At 35.8% G+C, this 20335-nt stretch overlaps 1 long non-coding RNA gene across 1 annotated transcript in view; it reads right to left on the bottom strand.

Annotated features, from left to right (window-relative positions):
- LOC110257811 overlaps nt 7255–20335 on the bottom strand; it is a 57975-nt gene continuing 44894 nt past the window's right edge. The window contains exon 3 of the long non-coding RNA XR_002340808.1: nt 7255–7414. This is a non-coding gene — a long non-coding RNA (uncharacterized LOC110257811). The remainder of the gene's footprint in view (nt 7415–20335) is intronic.

Genomic DNA, 20335 nt, shown 5'->3' with positions numbered 1-20335 from the left:
TTATCACGTAACTTATAGTAAACTATTATAGTAAAACTCTATTGAATACCATTTATTTAATTATGTCGAATGAACTATGACCTCCAGTGTATCTTCTGTAGAGTTTATCTCTAGTGTGCTGTGAGTTCCTTCAGGGAAAAGTATATCTTATTGGCCTATTTACCTAGACTCAAGCATGGAACTTTGTACATCAGTTAATCATTAGTAATACTCATTGAGTTTAAATAAAAGGGTAGTGAAACACAGAACTTAGAAAAAATATGAGCTTACCCTACAGAAACCACTAAAATTCATCCCCAGAATTTACTGAAACACTCTCATACCTTTGACTTCTCTTTTCCTCTTTATCATCACTGCCATTTTCCTAATTGAAATTTGCGTCATTTTTCACTTGGGTTATTGAAGTAACTTGGATACTGATCTCCTCCATCCAATTTTTCCACTCCTCCCCTAAACCATCCTCCACAATATCAGAGTGATTGCATCAAAACAACTTGTGGATTATGTCAGTCTCCAGCTTTCACATACTTAGTAGCTCTCCACTAGCCTCTGGATGAAGTTCAAACTTCTCAGCTTGATATAAAAAGCCCTTCAAAACTTGGCCATAGTATATATGCCATAATCTTCTGTAACTCCTCTAAAAACATAAGTTCTTTAATAGCCCTTACTAGTACCCATGCAATTCTCTCTCCCTGGAATATTTGTAACTCTTAACTTCAATGGTAAAAGCTTACTCATCCTTCAAAGTCCAATATAAATACTTCCTCCTCTCTCTCACATTCTCTTACCATCTCCATTCTCTTCACCCCTCAGAAAGAATGAATCATTTATATACATATCCATTATACCATCACTGTATTTGTGTATGCACCTGCACTGGTCTTTCTCAGGAGACTGTAATCTACTTGAGAACAAGGGCTGTGTCTTACTCATTTTTGTCTTTAGAGCCAAGTTTGGTACCTATGTGACAATCAGAATTTGTGGCATGTTATGTGCACCTAAACTATTCAGCAATGTATACTATGATGTGTTGAGATTATGGGACACATAAATGTATACCATAGATATAGGTTTTTCCTGTGAAAAATCTATCTTGCTGAAATGGAGTAAAATTAATGCTGAAATATTCCTAAGTATAGGCTATATCTTCCAATATAGCTCAAAATTTATGATTAATAATGTCATGTAAGTTGTCTCATCTCTTTTAGATCATATTTTGTAGACAAAGTACCTTCAGAAAACCAGTTATGTGATTGCCTAATGACACTGGATGGAATAAAAGTTTCATTTGTAAATGTACATTTTAATCATGAGCACATTCCATATCCTGAGATATTTCTGCCCTTTTCTCTTATGATGGAGCATGATATAAGAAAAAAAGAATGTATACATGTATGTGTAACTGGGTCACCTTGCTGTACAGTAGAAAACTGACAGAACATTGTAAACCAGATATAATGGAAACAATAAAAATCACTATAAATAAAAAAATTGAACATGATGATAAATGTTGTCAATAAAACTATAATCATTGATTTATTCAACCAGTATTTTTCAATTACTACATGGCACCTAGGTTTTGTGATATAACATAAATAAAACCACAATGGTCTCTTCCTTCTTAGAGTCTATAATCCCGAGTGTAGAGTAACAATAAACAAATGTACATTATTCAACAATTTAAAAAATTTTTATGAAGAAGTCCAGGGTATTATGAATATATGTATCAACTCTGAACCTCAATTTTCTTATTTATAAAAATTCAGAGTACTTTTGACATAATGATAATGCCAATTGCTATTTATAAAAACCCCTTGTACCTCTGTTTACTGTTCACAAGTATTTTCACATCATTCATACATTTATTCTTGCAACAAACATTTATTAAAGGTCTACTCTGTACCAGAGACTAGCCTAAGCACAGTGAATATAATGGTAAAACCTAACTTTACCTATTAGTTAATAATACAAGTATGCTAAGTACTATAAGAAGACAGCTCCTACCAATAAAATATGCAGTTTTATTTTATTTGGTCTTTTTTTTTTTTTTTTTTTTTTTTTTTTTTAGGGCCACAGCTGCGGCATATGGAAGTTCCCAGGTTAGGGATCAAATCGGAGCTATAGTCGCAGGCCTACACCACAGCCACAGCAACATGGGATCTGACCTGCATCTGCCACCTATACCACAGTTCATGGCAACACCAGATCCTTAACCCACTGAGCAAGGCCAGGGATCGAACCCATGTCTTTATGGATACTTGTTGGATTCATTAACTACTGAGCCACAACGGTAACTCCAATATGCAGTTTTAAAGAATGATGTTGAATAAAAAGAGCAGTCACAAAATAGTGTGATGATTTACCATTGGCTGCTTTAATAATGTAAGGTTTAAAAATACTTCCAAATGAGGGCATTTTTTTCCTTTCATTGATTAATATGTAGTCATTGCATAATATTCTGGAAATCCCTTATGCTCTAAAATCCCTTTCCCAATTAAAAGTCCCACTCCATCTGTTTAGAGAACTCAGGTAGCTCTTTGATGGAAAGCAATTTGATCAGATTAATTTGAACTATGGTATAAACACATCAGCTGTCAGCCCTTCTAGAGATAGGAATATTTTAAAATGACTATTTATACTTTCAAATTACTATATTTCTAATGGTTATAGGTGTGGCTAGGAACATTCTGGAAGTCAGGAGACTCCCTAAGAACCCCCAAATCATGCCCAGAAGACAACTGCCTTTACTGCTGGCACAGGAGGGCAGTTCTTTAAAAGAAAGGAAACTCAATGTAAGGAAATTCATATTATATATTTAAATTTTTTTTTCCAGAGTATCCTAGGTTCACCCATGAGTCCATGTCTATCATCATAGTTGTGCACAAGAAGAATTTATGACTTTGAAGAATGTTGCAAGGTCCACAAAGAATGATGACATTGAAGCATTTCACGATCCATGGAGAAAAATGCAATTATAATCCCTAGGCACTGTTCAGCAACTTTGGAACAGTTTTCAACGACAATGGCTGAGATATGATTAGGTTTTAGAGTAACTTTCAGCTAACCAAAAAAAAATTAAGCCAAATACCTGATTCCCCATGCAGCCTAGATAATTGGGGTTTTATGGTACATTAACATAAACATTAGACAATTATTTCCCACATCTGTTTCCCTGTTCTAAAACCCTCAGCGAAAGTCTTTGTAGTAGCTCTTAAAAATGTTCCTAAAATTTTATCCCATTTCAGCACCTCTTATCTAAATTGTCTTTGCTTATATTGGTGATCTTGTGTGCCAAGTGTTTTTCTAATTTAAATTGTCTCGCATCTCTCTCTCTCTCTCTTTTTTTTTTTTTTTCTTTAGCTGTGCCCGCCGCCTATGGAAGTTCCGGGCTAAAGATGGAACCCAAGTCACAGCAGGGACCTGAGCCCCTATGGTGACAACCTCGGATCCATAACCCGCTGAGCCAGAAGCCAGAAGAGAACTCGCACATTCATTTTTTTCTTCATTCAGTTTAAAAAGTAAAATCCTTCACATCATATCAGAGATGATTTTATTAGGTTAGCAATTAAAATACCGGCATTATTTAACATTAAATGTGATTCATCCATTTTTGACTATTTTCAAAATTTAACATACTATGAGTAAGTCTTCCGTAGATACTAAAGAACAGTATTCAATAAATTAACAGCTCAGGATGCCTCACATTTTATCAGCAAATCAGATCAGCTGTGTATTTGCCAAGGAAATGCAGGGTTATGAAATCAGCAGCAACAGCAGCTGCTGCCGCAATAGTACTTTTTCTTCTTTTTCGCTAGTGTGTACTGAATTAGCTATTTTTCTCTTCAAAGGCAAAATTGGACCAAAAAAAAAAAAAAAAAAAAAAAGCAAAAACCACAAGAATCGAATGAGAAAGAAAATGGTGGTTTTCTATCTGACAACTTTCATTTTCTTCTTGGCATGCTTTCTTAATGTTTAATAGTAATGACATAATTGTAGATATTATTAATGCTGGTACCTAACCTTTTTAATTGGGTTACCTTCTAGAGCCTAAGGTTTTAAGAGATTTAGACAGTTCTTAATATCCATTTGAGTATCTGAAAGCCTGACTTACAAAACTTATTTTTTTCTATGTCAGGGCAAATTATTTTAACAAATTATTTTTAAGTATAGTATGTCTGTATTTCTACTCTCCTACTATTGTACTAATAATTAAAATTATACTAATGGCCTACCTGGTGAACCTTTAATATCTTTTATGCCCTGTGGAACATTTTTAGAAATGGGAAAGTGTTGCAAAGATGATAGTTATGAATACTATTATTTCTATTAACCAAAGCATATTCATATGGAATATAGCCTTTTTCAGCTTGATATTTTTTAATCCTGAAAATAATACTTATTTCCTTTTGTTCCCTGGCATGTGTGCAATATAGTTATCCAAAAAAAGTGGTTAATTCCTATTCTTTGCAGGGTATTGTAGATAAAACAGATTAATTATACATAGGCCCTGCTCTGAAGAAGCTCATAGGGAAGCAGCATCCTGCACTGAATTCAAACAGATCTGGAGTTGGAATTTAGATCACGTTAACTATTAGATGAATGACCTTGGATAGTTAACATCTACGATGAGCCTGCCTGCTCCTCTGTAAAGTAGGAATAGTATTATTTCCCACCTCACAGAGTTATTGTGAAAATTAAATTACATCATGGCTACGAAGCCTAACGCTCCTATACAATAAATAAGTGCTCAGTAAATAAGAGCTATTTGCTGCTGCTGCTGTTGCTGCTGTGGTTGTTTCTTCTTTCTTCTACCCCTCCCTCCATCATCCTCCTCTTCTTCTGCAGTAGCAGATGAAAAACAAGGAGACTAGAGAGGGGAAATAGGGAGGGATCAGGGATAACTTTTGCAAGAAGGTGGTTTTCAAAATTATATAGAATTTGAATACATGAACCTTGTACGTAAAGATATTCCAGGCAGAAGCAGCATTATGCAAAAATGCCTGGAGTGACCAACTCAAAATTTGCTCAGAAATGCAGTGTGAATGCCATCTATAAAACCCAAATATCACTTCAGGGGTGCTGTTTCCTCTGTGTGTTTTGCGGGAGAGGAGGTTTGCTGGAGGCATGTGTGTTCTCCTTTGAGTCTTAACTGAGGAATTCAGGAGAACAAAACAAGTTACTTTAAAGCAAACTCCATTCCCCCATCAGTTCACTTTCTGAGAAAGAAAGTCTCCTACCTGCCAGGAACAGAGGTCAGAGCAAAGGGAAATGATCAACCAGATTTTGCTGGCCTCTACTTTTGGAAAAATGTATAAATTGTGAAACATCAATCACGGATGCCATTATGTGCCATCACACATATTCTGGAATGAAGATTATATAATTGTATCTCCAAGTATCATTGCTAAAGTCGAAGTTAGCTATGATTCACCCCTGTTCTAATCTTGAGGACGCTAAAGGGATTTTATGGTTGACATAACTATTTCTTTGAAGAATGAAATTCACTTGGCCCTGAGGCCTTGCCAACATCAAAGAGCTTGATCCAAATGGTTCCTTCAGTGTGAACATAATATGATTCATTTGTTTTCACCATCCTTCCTCCTGATTTTCCACAATTGCCAAAATGAGATGTGCATGGTCCTTCATAAATTCACAAGCTTTCTTTATAACATATTCTATCAGAAAGCACTAGTTAAACTATTGGCGTCAAGGGTCTAGAGAAGTGCATGAAATATAAAATATTTAATAGTGGTGATGAACTACAAAGTCTTTCTTCAGAGTGATTGCAAAACTGAGGCCATGCATCTCAGACATAAGAATAATATTATGACAGTGCTACTCAAAATAATGCAGGCTATTTTTAAAATGGGTAATGCCAAAGGTGCTAAGTGGGAGAACTGTCCAGTTAACTGGAAGATGAAACAAATATAGCCAAGTACCTGGCCGGACTACAAATATACTCTTTCTCCTCAAGTCACACTTTTTCCAGAGGAATATATTTTTCTCCTCGATTTTACCCCCCCTACACACACATACTAGGTTATTTCCCTGTAATGGGGTCAGTTTACCTCTCTGCAGGCTCAATGTCTTCCTCCCAAAACAGTAAATGAATGTAACAAAAACAGCAACAACAGCCTCAACAACCACAACAATATTGTGCTTGGACCACTTGGACCATTCTTGAAAATATGTTGCATTGTAAAGCATGTATTAGAATATTTTCATTAAAAGCAGACATACCTATTTCTAACATGCAACCCAGAGAAAGACATCGTGGTGCTTCCCCAATGCTCATCCACTCTTTATAGAAACAGAGCAAAATGATTTTTTTTTTCTTTTTCCTTTTTCCTCATAGGGATTAAACTGCTGAGTTTATAAACTTTGAATCCACTGTCAATTTCTGGCCAAATAGATAATGCTTTGGTTCTTTTTCTAAGCCCAATTTAGGCTTCTCAAGTGCCTCAGATGGTTTCTGTGACTCTTGGTGGAGCATTGCAGAACTGAGCTGAGCTCCACATTAAAAAATGGATATTTGATCATTTCAGTAGCTTTACCATTTCAATATAACCCTAAGGCCATTACCTATAAGCACCTTAAATCTTTGAATTGACTTTGTATTGTCTTTTTACAGTTATATTTTAAACATGCAGAAGCATTCAGCGAGTACCATTACAAACACCCATTTAACTATCATCCAAATGTAAAGATTTTGCAAATTTGAGTCAGAATGTTTTTGTAATCATTGTAGAAAGATTAAATCTAATTATACTCATTGTGATTGTTATATAGGAAACATTGTATTTTATTCATATGAATATAATAGTTTACTAATAATATTAACATTTAATTGGGCTTATGAGATGTCAGGCAGAAGGCTAAGTGCTTTACTCATTTAATCCTCAAATCCTCCCCATAAGGAAGATGCTATTATTCCCATTGTACAAATGTGGAATCTAAGGGAAAGGGAAAACAAGTAACTAACCAAGTTTGTACAGCTAGCAAGTGGCAGAGTTCAGATTTGTACTGAACTCTAAAGACTGAATTCTTAACCAGTATGCATCACTGCCTCTCAGAATTACTCTTTCATATATCCATCTATTGATCAATAGATTATTTCCTCTTGCTTGTTACAAAATTAATTATTTTTAATAATATCACATACATACATGTCTATGTGCACATGCCATACATGGTGTATTAGTTTGCTGGAGCTGCAATAACAAAATGCCATAGACTGTGGATTAAACCAAAGAAATTTATTTCTCATAGTTCTGGAGGATAAAGGTCTAAGATTTAGGTGTGACCAGGTTTGGTCTCTCCTGTGACCTCTCTGCTTGGCTTGTAGATGGCCACCTTCTGTGTCCTCACATGGACTTTTCTCTGTGCATGCATCCTGGTGTTCAATTTTCATCTTCTTTTAAGAACAATAGGTTGGATTGGATTAGGGCCCACTCTAATGATCTCATTTTAGCATAACCACCTCTTTAAAGGCCCTGTCTCCAAATACAATCACATTCTGAAGTTATGGAGCTTACTACTTCAACATACTCATTTTGGGAGATCACAATTCAGCCCATAATAGTTGGGATACAGTGGTTTTGGTGGCTTGTTCGTTTTAAGGAATGTATCAGGGAATGGGATAAGACTGATGACTCTTATGGAATATGTATCTTCACCTTTATCAGATATTAGAAAATTCCTCTTCACATTCCTTCTACCAATTTGTATGTCTACCAGCAATGTATGAGTGAGTGATTTTTGTCCATTTCCTTCCCCAAACTTGGCAGTCATATTTTTAATTTTTGCCACATAGATGTGTCTGAGATATATCATTTCTTAATTTTGTAGTTCTCTCTATATTAACAAATTTGTGTCTCTTTCATAGGTTTTTAGCCCTTCCTATTCCTTCTCCTCTGAATTACCTCTTCTTAGTCTTTGGCTATACTTCTATTTGCTTATTTGACTTGTTCTTACTGCTTAATTCTTTGTTTTCTTCCAGTTTTATTGAGATTTAATTGACATACTGCAACATATGAGTTTAAGGTGTACAGCATACTGATTTGATTTAAAAATCATGAAATGACAACCACAGTAAGCTTAGTGTACATCTATCATCTCCTATAGATACAAAAATAGAATTTTTCCCTTGTCATGAGAACTCAGAATTTGTTCTTTTAACAACTTTCATATATAGCATACAACAGTGTTAATTATCTTTATTATGTTGTATATTACATACCTAGTACTTATTTATCTTATAACTGTAAGCTTGTAGCTTTTGAATGCCTTCCTCCAATTCCCCTCCTTCTGCCCCTACATCTGGTACCACAAATCTGATTTTCTGTGAATTCGTATTTTTCTTTTTTGTTTTTGAAATATAATTGCTGTATGACATTATGTTAGTCCCTGCTACAGAAAAGAGTAATTCAACATTTCTGTACATTTCAAAATGATCACCATAATAAGTCTAGTTACAGTATGTCACCAAAGATATTTGTTTTTGATAATATTCCCCATACTGTACATTTTATACCCATGACTCATTTATTTTGCAACCTGGAGTTTATATTTCTTAATCTCCCTCACCTATTTCTTTCCTCCTCCCAAATCCCTTCCCCTCTGGCAATCACCTGTTTGTTCTCTGTGTCTGCACCTCCATGTTTTGTTATGTCTGTTCATTTGTTTTATTTCTTATTCTTTGTGTATAATGGATGTTACTTGTTTTCAATTATATAAGTTACAAATATCTTCTCCAAGTCAGTGTTTATAATTCAGTTCAGTTTATGGTGGCTTTTGCCTTATAGAAAGTTTCAATTTCAATAGCAAGTTATTAGTGTTTTCATTTTTATTTGTACCTTTTGTATCTGATTTACGAGTCTGTCCCTGTGCAGATATGATTAAAATATTCTATATTTTTTCTATATTTCTTAAAATGTTTTTTCTTCTTAGATTTATCTAGAATGAAGGGGTTATGATGTTATTTTAAATGTCTCATTTTCTATTTCTACATTGTAAATTCCTTCAGCATAATTTGTTTCGTAATCCATCTTTTTACAACTAATTTCAATGCCACTTCTGCCATACACCAAATGCTCATATAACAGTTAACAACTGTTCTACATATGTTATTTGTTAGTCATTGTGTTTGCATTATATCATATAATCTTCACAACACTTGCATGAAGAAGGTATTATTACTTCCATTCTACAATTAAGGAAACTGATGTTTAAGAAGTCAAATCCATTCTCTAGTATCACAAAAGCAGCAAGTGGAGGAGCCAGGAATGGAACCCAAGGAGTTTGATTACTACCATTTAATGACACTCCATATATATATATATGGAGTGTGTGTGTGTGTATGTGTATATATATGTATATATAGATATATACTATATAATAGTTTCTGAAGTTTATATTTTTCTACTGGTTCGTTTGATTATGCATGTGACAAATCACACACTTGTAATGTTTTCTCCTCTTTAATGTCTTCATTTTTTTTGTCTTTTTAGTGCCTCACCCATGGCATATGGAGGTTCCCAGGCTAGGGGTTGAATTGGAGCTGCAGCTGCCAGCCTACACCACAGCCACAGCAATGCCAGATCCAAGCTGCATCTGTGACCTACACCACAGCTCATGGCAACGCCAGATCCTTAACCCACTGAGCAAGGCCAGGAATGGAACCTTCATATTCATGGATACCATGCAGATTTGTTTCTACCGAGCCAGGCTGGGAACTCCCTTTAATGTCTTCATGTTGGTAGGTTAAGATTTCCTATGCTATGTATTTTAGTCATAATTATATAAATTATTCTTAATACCCTCATTGTATTTAAAGTCAGCTTCTTAAATTCCATTTAATCCTGTCTGGAATCTTGTTGTAATAACATTATACTGAAAATCATATCCGAAGGAACTGACATCAGTGTGATCTTTAGACTGTTTATACACAAACATGCTAAGATCCTTATTTTGAAGGTCAACTTTATTTTATTTTAGTCTTTTCTAGGGCCGCACCCGCGGCATATGGAGGTTTCCAGGCTAGGGGTCGAATCAGAGTTATGGCCACCGGCCTATGCCAGGGCCACAGCAACGCGGGATGCAAGCCACGTCTGCAACCTACACCACAGTTCACGGCAACGCTGTATCCTTAACCCACTGAGTGAGGCCAGGGATCGAACCTGCAACCTCATGGTTCCTAGTAGGTTTCATTAACCACTGAGCCACGACGGGAAGCCCTGAAGGTCAATTTAAAATTTTTGGAGTACCTCTGCCCCAAGACTTTATTTTTTAGAGCAGTTTTAGATCTAAAACACAACTGAGAGAGGAGGTACAGAGATGCCCCATCTACCTCCTGCCCCTACATCTGCATAGCCTCTACCTTTATCAAAGTCACCCACCAGAATGGTATTTTATCTTAACCAGGGATGAACCTACACTGATACAGCATAATCACAAAATCTATAATTTACTTCTAGGATTCACTTTTAGTGTTTTACATTCTATGGAGTTTGGAATGTCAAATTTTATGTCTTTCAAAAAAAGTTGTGCGATTTTATCAAGTTACTATACATATTTTTCTATGTTTAAGTTCAAGTACTGTATTTTTTGTTATTGTTGCTGCTTGTGAATGGAGAGTTTTAATGATAATTTCTAACTGGAAGTTAAAGTATATGGAAATATTATTAACCATATGATTAGTTTCTTGCATAGAGCATATGTAATGACTTTATTAACTCTGATCATTTTTACATATATTCTTAAGTTTTCTTATGTAGATAATTGAGTCATTTATAAATTCCTACTATTTTCTTACATCATTGACAATTATTGTTTCATTTTTTTCATGCCCTATTTTATGGACTAGGATTTACAGTACTATAATGAATTGTAGCTATAATAAAAGGCATCTTGACTATTCACAATAGCCAAGACATGGAAACAACCTAAATGTCCATCAACAGATGATTGGATTAAGAAGATCTGGTGTATATATATACACAGTGGAATACTACTCAGACATTAAAAAGAACAAAATAATGCCATTTGCAGTAACATGGATGGAACTTCACTCTTATACTAAGTGAAGTAAGTCAGAGAAAGACAAATATCATATGATACCACTTATATCTGGAATCTAATATATGGCACAAATGAACCTTTCCACAGAAAAGAAAATCATGGATATGGAGAACAGACTTGTGGTTGCCAAGGGGGAGGGGGAGAGGGGAGTGGGATGGATTGGGAATTTGGGTTTAACAGATGCAAACTATTGCATTTGGAATGGATAAGCAATCAGATCCTACTGTATAACACTGGGACCTATATCTAGGCACTTGTGATGGAGCATGATAATGTGAGAAAAAAGAATGTATACATGTATGTATGACTAGGTCACCTTGCTGTACAGTAGAAATTTGACAGAATACTGTAAATCAGCTATAATGGAAAAAATAAAAATTATAAAAAAAATTTAAAAGTAAAAAAATAAAAGGCATTTTGACTTGATCCTCACCTATAAATGATAGCTTTTAAAGTGATAGCACTAAATATGCTGCTTGTTATAGATTTTGAAAAGAGGCACATTAGGCATCAAAGAAACTTTCTTATATTCCTAGTTCTTTAATAGCTTTATCATAAATGGAGTTCCGTTGTGGCGCAGTGGTTAACGAATCCGACTAGGAACCATGAGGTTGCGGGTTCGATCCCTGCCCTTGCTCAGTGGGTTAACGATCCGGCGTTGCTGTGAGCTGTGGTGTAGGTTGCAGACGCGGCTCGGATCCTGCGTTGCTGTGGCTCTGGCGTAGGCTGGTGGCTACAGCTCCGATTTGACCCCTAGCCTGGGAACCTCCATATGCCGTGGGAGCGCCGAAGAAATGCCAAAAAAAAAAAAGGACAAAAATAATAGCTTCATCATAAATGGGCATTGGCTTTTGAATCACAATCATTGATTTTCTAATATGAAATCATCTTCACAATGCTTGGTTAAACATGACTTGATTATGATGCATCATATATTTTAGTCATTGATAGATTTGATTTATCAATATTTTATAGAGGTTAATTATATGTATTCTAATTAATGAGATAGGCCTATAATTTTTATTTATTGCACTGTTCCTGTCAAATGTGGATGTCAAGGTTATTCATAATGAAAAGAACAGCTTTTCTTTAGCTTCTCTGAAAGAGTTTTGTTAGATAAGAACTGTGTGTTCCTTGAACATATGTAAAAACAGAACTTTAGAAATCCTTGGTTAGGTCCCATTGGTTTATTTTTACTTTTATTTCTTATGCTTTGGGAGACTGACCTGAGAAAACATTTTGCCTATGTTCTCTTCCAGGAGTTTGATGGTGTCTTATATTTAAGTCTTTCAGCCGTTTTGAGTTCATTTTTGCGCATGGTATGAGGGTGTGTTCTGTTTCATTGATTTGCATGTAGTTGGCCAGGTTTCTCAGCAAAACTTGCTGAAAAGACTATCTTTCTCCCATTTTATATTCTTGCCTCCTTTGTCAAAGATTAATTGACCATAGGTGTCTGGGGTTATTTCTGGGTTCTCTATTCTGCTGCAATTGTCTGCATGTCCGTTTTGGTACCAATACCACACTGTCTTGATGACTGTGGCTTTGTAATGTTGCCTGAAGTCTGGGAGAGTTATGCCTCCTGCTTGGTTTTTGTTCCTCAGAATTGCTTTGGCAATTCTGAGTCTTTTGTGGTTCCATGTAAATTTCTGGGTTGTTTGTTCTAGTTCTGTGAAAAATGTCCTGGGTAATTTGATAGGGATTGCATTGAATCTGTAGATTGCTTTGGGTAGTATGGCCACTTTTACAATATTAATTTTTCCAACCCAGGAGCATGGAATATTTTCCATTTCTTTGTATCTTCTTTAATTTCCTTGATTAATGTTTTATACTTCTCAGCATATAAGTCCTTTACCTCCTTGATCAGGTGTGTTCCAGGTATTTGATTTTTGGGGATCCAAGTTTAAAAGTTACTGTATTTTTGTATTCCTCTTTTAATATTTCATTTCTAGTGTACAGAAATGTGACTGATTTCTGAATGCTAATCTTATATCCTGCTACTTTGCTGAATTTGTTGATCAGTTCAAGTAGTTTGGGGTTGAGTCCTTAGGGTTTTCTATATGTAGGAAACCAAAAAGGAAACAAAAAGACAACTTACAGAATGGGAGAAAATATTTTCAAATGATGCAACTGACAAGGGCTTACTCTCTAGAATATACAAGCAACTTATACAACTCAACAGCAAAATAGCCAACAACCAGATGGAAAAATGGGCAAAAGACCTGAATAGACATTTCTCCAAGGAAGATATACAGATGGCCAGCAAACACATGAAAAAATGCTCAACATCCCTGATTATTAGAGAAATGCAAATCAAAACTACCATGAGATACCACCTCACACCAGTCAGAATGGCCATCATTAATAAGTCCACAAATAACAAGTGCTCGAGGGATTGTGGAGAAAAGGGAACCCTCCTGCACTGTTGGTGGGAATGTAAGCTGGTACAACCACTATGGAGATCAGTATGGAGGTACCTTAGAATCTATCCATAGAACTACCATATTACCCAGCAATCCCACTCTTGCGCATATATCTGGACAAACATTCCTTAAAAAAGACACGTGCACCTGTATGTTCACTATAACTCTATTCACAATAGCCAAGCCATGGAAACAACCCAAACGTCCATCGACAGATGAATGGATTAGTAAGATGTGATATATATACGCAATGGAATACTACTCAGCCATAAAAAAGAACAACATAATACCCTTTATAGCAACATGGGTGGAACTAGAGACTCTCATACTGAGTGAAATAAGTCAGAAAGAGAAAGACAAATACCATATGATATCGCTTATATGTGGAATGTAATATAAGGCACAAATGAACATTTTCACAGAAAAGAAAATCATGGACCTTGGAGAATAGATTTGTGGTTGCCAAGGGGGAGGGGGAGGGAGTGGGAGGGACTGAGAATTTGGGGTTAATAGATCCAAACTATTGCCTTTGGAATGGATTAGCAATGAGATCCTGCTGTATAGCACTGGGAACTATATCTACTTGCTTAGATGGTGCATGATAATTTGAGAAAAAAATGTATATATGTATATGTAACTGGGTCACCATGCTGTGCAGTACAAAAAAATTGTATTGGGGAAATAACAATTTAAAAAAGTAAAAAATAAAAGAGGTAAAAAAAAAATCCTTGGGTCTTGTACATATTTTGCAAGGAGCTGTGGTACTGCTTAGTGGACTATTTTTAACTACAGATAAATATATACAACATTGATTAAGATGTTCTACTTTTTCTTATGTTTAGTTATGTATATTTTCTAAAAATATATCTTTCATATGTAACTTTTCAAATTTATTGATTTTTATAGTATTCTTATGACACAATATTTCTAGCATATCTGTATTTGTTTCCACATATTTATTAATGTTTAACTTTATTTTTCCTAGAAAAATCTAATCAGAGTTTTTCTCTTAAATGTTATGAGCTTTGAGTTTTGCTAATGTTCTTTATTTTTTATAATTTAAAATTTTTATTTATATTATTTATTATTTTATTCAATCTTATGTATACTTATTCCTTCCACTTTATTTGTATTTAATCTGTTATCTTTCTAACCTTCTGAGAGAAGTTCTTTTCTCAGTAGTTTCCAATTCTTTTTTCTAACATAAAAATTCCCACTAAGTGCAACTTGTACTGCATCTCACACATTTTTAATATGGGATGATTTTATCATCACTATGGTTGTGAAGTATTTTATAATTCCTATTTTCTTCCTGCTATCTTATTATTAGTCACATCTACTATTATCACATTGTGCTAAAAAAAGAAAATATGTCCTCTATCTGATGTAAATTCTCTGGAAATCGTTGACCTTCCTAGGTGGCCTGATGTTTGCTTAGTGTGTACTACGGTCCAGATGTGCTTGCCCAGAAGGCACATTCTCTCTTTAAGGATCAGTTTCTCTTCTTTTGTTGCTTGCTCATTTGCTGTCAGTGTATCAGCTAAATTGTGTGACTCTTTACTAATTCATAAAAATTAATTTTTTTCTGCTGTTTTACCTATTTTTCTTCCTTACACATTTCTTATAATCTCTGATTCTGCAGTGAACAACAAATCCTAACGTTTTCCTTGCTTGTACTGTCATGAAAGCCACCATGAGGTTATGTGATTGTATAGTCTCTTTTTTCTGGGTTGATATGAAAATAGGTTTCTACCTTCTTAGAAGGATTGTTCATCATCACTCATTTATGAAATTATTTGGGCATTAAATTACACCAACCATTTCTCAACTGGGAGGGATGACGAGGTTATGTGACACTTACAAGAAATGAAAAATAGCTAATATACTTGAAATGTCAGTGTTTTATTAGTATACTAAATCAGTTTAAAAAAAAAAAAACAAAGTTCAATTCCCCCTCTCCCTCAAACCACATCCCAAACTCTGTTAGGTCCAGATTAAAACTCTCAAGCACAATCTATATCACAGATGGGCATATGATGGTATGTAAATTATATATAATAAATATGAATAAGGAAAAAGGTATAGGTACAGGAACTAGGCCTGACTTGTTTACTCCAGTACCCCACTGCCTAGTTTAGTTCCTGCCACACAGTGCCCACTCAATATCTGTTCAATGAATGGACAGCCTTCAGAAAGTGCCTGTGCTACCTGCAATTATATGCAAAGTTTTGTATAGATGATCTCAAGAATCTCACATTGCAATAATGGAGATAATCATTAAATGGCCCCATACACTCATGGAATAAGTCATTTCATATTGTATCAAGGATTCAGCATTAAGCCAAACTTGAGTGTGGGTACTCCACCAGGCCATCACATATAGACAGTTCCATGCAATAGTTCTCCATGCATCAAAATGGTGGAATAGAAAGACTGGAACTCAAAATCTCGCCTAAAAACAACAAAATTTACAACCAAATACTGAGCAATATTCAACCAAATGGGCTGGAAACCTTAAAAAAGACATCCTACTCCAGAAGACAAAGAGGAGGCCACAACAAGAGTAAGGAGGGGTGATTTCACAATATAAACGACCCCATACCTCCTGGGTGGGAAGCTCCACAGACTGAAAACTAACTGGTTCACAGAGACTCACCTATAGGAGTGAAAGTTCTGAGCCTCACATGAAACTCCCACAGGTGGGGATCTGGAACTGGGAGAAAAAGCCCCTGGAGCATCTGGCATTGAAGGCCAGTGTGGCTTGTGTGCAGGAGCTCCATGAGACTGGGGGAAACGGAGGCCCCATTCTTAAAAGGCACACACTGACTTTCACGTGCACTGGGTCCCAGAGCAAAACTAAGTCTCTTGTAGGAATGTGGGTCAAACCTGATGGCAGTTCTTGGAGGGCATCCTGGGAAAACAGGGGTGAATGTGGCTTCCTGTGGGGGAAGGACATTGGAAACAAAGCTCTTGGGAATATTCAGCAGCATGCCTTTCTCTGGAGGTGGCCATTTTGGGAAAATCTGGCCCCACCCATCCACGCTGAGAAGCCCCAGGCCAAAAAACAATTCTGGTGGGGTCACAGCCCCACCTCTCAGTAAACAGGCTACCTAAAGACCCCTCAGGCACACAGCCACCCCTAATCTCACCCAGAGACAAAACCCCACCCACCAGAGGGATTAGAATCAGCTCCACCTACCAGTGGGCAGGCATCAGTCCCTCCCATCAGGAAGCCTACAGCAAGCCCCAGTACCAACTTCAGCCACAAGGGGGTCAGGCACCAGAAGTAAGAGAGGCTACAACTCTATTATTTCTAAAAAGATCACCACACCAAAAACCTATAAAAATGAAAAGATAGAGGACTATAACTCAGATGAGGGAGAAAGAAAAAACCCCAGAACAACAGCTAAGATATCAGTAGATTCTCAGCCTCCAGGAAAAAGACTTTAGATTGTTGATGCTGAAGATGATGCAACACATTGGGAATAAACTGGAAGAAAAGATGGATAATTTACAGGAAACACTGACCAAAGAGATACAAGATATAAAGAGATGCAAAATACAATAGCTGAAATAAAAAATTCATTAGAAGCAGCCAACAGCAGAATACAGGAGGCAGAAGAACAAATAAGTGAGGTGGAGGACAGATAATGGAAATCACAGATGTGAAACAGAAAAAATTAAAAAGAATGAAAACAAATGAAGAGAGTCTCAGAGTATTCTGGGACAGCATTAAACACACCAACATCTGTATTATTGTATCTGAGGTGAAGAGAGAGAGAAGGGGGCAGAAAAAATATTCGAAGAGATAATAGCCAAATATCTCCCTAACATGGAAAAGGAACTACACACTCAAATCCAGGAAGAGCAATGAGTACCACATAAAATAAACCCAAGGAGCAACACCCCGAGACACATATTAATCAAACTGATCAAAATTAAAGACAAAGAGAAAATATTGAAAGCAGCTAGGGAATACAAACAAATAACATACAAGGGAACCCCAGTAAGGTTATTGGCAGATTTTTCAGCAGAAACTCTGCAGGCCAGAAGGGAGTGGCATGATATACTCAACATGATGAAAGTAAAAAACCTCCAACCAAGATTACTTTACCCAGCAAGGCTCTCATTCAGATTTGAAGGAGAAATCAAAACCTTCACAGATAAGCAAAAGCTAAGAGAATGCAGCAACACTAGACCAGCTTTAGAACAAATACTAAAGGATATTCTTTAGGCAGAAAAGAAAAGGCTGCAATCAGAAACAAAAATATCACAAATGACAAGGCTCACCAGTAAAGGTATATATACAGAAAAGATATGAAATTATCCACACACAATTATGCCGCCAAAATCAGAAATCGTGAGGAGGGTACAAATGCAGGACACTGGAGATGAACTTGCAATTAAGAGACCAACAACTTAAAACAATCTCTTGTATATATACAGACTCATATCAAAACTTCAGAATAACTGCAAACCCAAAATCTACAATTGATAAACAAATAAGAAAAATCAACTCAAATACAACACTAAAGATAGTCATCAAACCACAAGAGGAGAGAACAAGAGAAGAAGGGAAGAAAAAAGAGCTACAAAAACAATTCCAAAGCAATTAATAAAATGGCAATAAGAACATACATATCAATAATTACCTTAAATGTTAATGGACTAAACGCCCCAACCAAAAGACACAGACTGGCTGAATGGATACAAAACAGGATCCATATATATGCTGTCTTCAAGAGACCACTTCACTTCTAGGGACACATACAAATCGAAAGAGAGAGGATGGAAGAAAATATTCCATGCAAATGGGAATCAAAAGAAAGCTGGAGTAGCAATACTCATAACAGACAAAATAGAGTTTAAAATGAAGAATATTTTAAGGGACAAGGAAGGTCACTACCTAATGATCAAAGGATCAATCCGAGAAAAAGATATAACAATTTTAAATATATACACACCCAACATAGGTTCACCGCAATATATAAGGCAACTGCTAACAACCTTAAAAGGACAGATTGACAGTAACACAATAATAGTGAGGGACTTTAACACACCACTTACAGCAATGGACAGATCATCCAGACAGAAAACCAATAAGGAAACACAGGCCCTGAATGAAGCATTAGACCAGATGGACTTAATAGATATTTATAGGACATGCCATCCAAAAGCAACAGAATACACACTCTTTTCAAGTGCACATGGAACACTCTCTAAGATTGATCACGTCCTGGGCTACAAATCAAACCTCGGTAACTTTAAGAAAATTGAAATCATATCAAGCATCTTTTCCAACCACAATGCTATATGACTGGAAATCACAACAAGAAAAAAACTCCAAAAAAACACAAACACGTGGAGACTAAACAACATGCTACTAAACAACTAATGGATCACTGAAGAAATCAAAGAGGAAATTTAAAAAATACCTAGATGCAAATGACGACAAAGATACAATACTCCAAAACCTATGGGATGCAGCAAAAGCCTTTCTAACAGGAAAGTTTATAGTAATACAAGCCCACCTCAGGAAACAAGAAAAAACTCAAATAAACAAGCTAATTTTACATCTAAAGCAGCTTGAGAGAGAACAGACAAGACCTAAAGTTAGCAGAAGGAAAGAGATCATAAAGATCAGAGCAGAAATCAATGAAATGAAACAAAGAAAACCATAAAAAAGAACAATGAAACAAAAAGCTGGTTCATTGAAAAGATCAACAAAATTGATAAACCCTTAGCCAGACTTATCAAGCAAAAAAGGGAGAGGACTCAAATCAATAAAATTAGAAATGAAAAAGGAGAAGTAACAATGGACATCACAGAAATATGAAGGATCATAAGAGACTACTATATGCAACTATATGCCAGTAAAATGGAAAACCTAGAAGAAATGGACAAATTCTTAGAAAAGTACAATCTTCCAAGACTAAACCTAGATGAAATAGAAAAGATGAACAGACCAACCACAAGTAATGAAATGGAAACCATGACTAAAAAAATTTCCAACAAACAAAGGTCCAGGACCAGATGTCTTCACAGGTGAATTCTAGTAAACATTTAGAGAAGAGCTAACACCTATTCTTATGAAACTATTTCAAAAAAATCACAGAGGAAGGGGCACTCCCAAACTAGTTCTATGAGGTGACCATCACCCTGATACCAAAACCAAACAAAGACACCACAAAAAAGAAAACTACAGGCCAATTTCACTGATGAACATCAATGCAAAAATCCTCAACAAAATACTAGCAAACCACATCTAACAATACATTAAAAGGATTGTACATCATGATCAAGTGGGATTTATCCCAGGGATGCAAGGGTTCTTAATATCTGTAAATCAATCAGTGTGATACACCACATTAACAAACTGAAGAGTAAAAACCATATGATCCTCTCAATAGACATGGAAAAAGCCTTTGACAAAATCCAACACCCATTCCTGATAAAAACCCTTCAGAAGGTGGGCATAGAGGGAACCTACCTCAACATCATAAAGGCCATATATGACAAACCCACAGTGAACATCATTCTCAATGGTGAAAAGCTGAAAGAATTCCCACTGAGATCAGGAACAAGACAAGGATGTCCACTCTCACCACTACTCTTCAACATAGTTTAGGAAGTCCTAGCCACATCAATCAGAGAAGTAAAAGAAATAAAAAGAATCCAAATTGGAAAGGAAGAAGTGAAACTATCACTATTCGCAGAAGACATGATACTATACCTAGAGAATCCTAAAGACTCTACTAGAAAACTGTTAGAGCTCATCCACGAATTTGGTGAAGTCGCAGGATACAAAATCAATACACAGAAATTGACAGCATTTC

Source organism: Sus scrofa, chromosome X (assembly GCF_000003025.6).
Source record: "Sus scrofa isolate TJ Tabasco breed Duroc chromosome X, Sscrofa11.1, whole genome shotgun sequence".
NCBI lineage: Eukaryota > Metazoa > Chordata > Mammalia > Artiodactyla > Suidae > Sus > Sus scrofa.
This window is presented reverse-complemented; position numbering and strand designations above follow the sequence as displayed.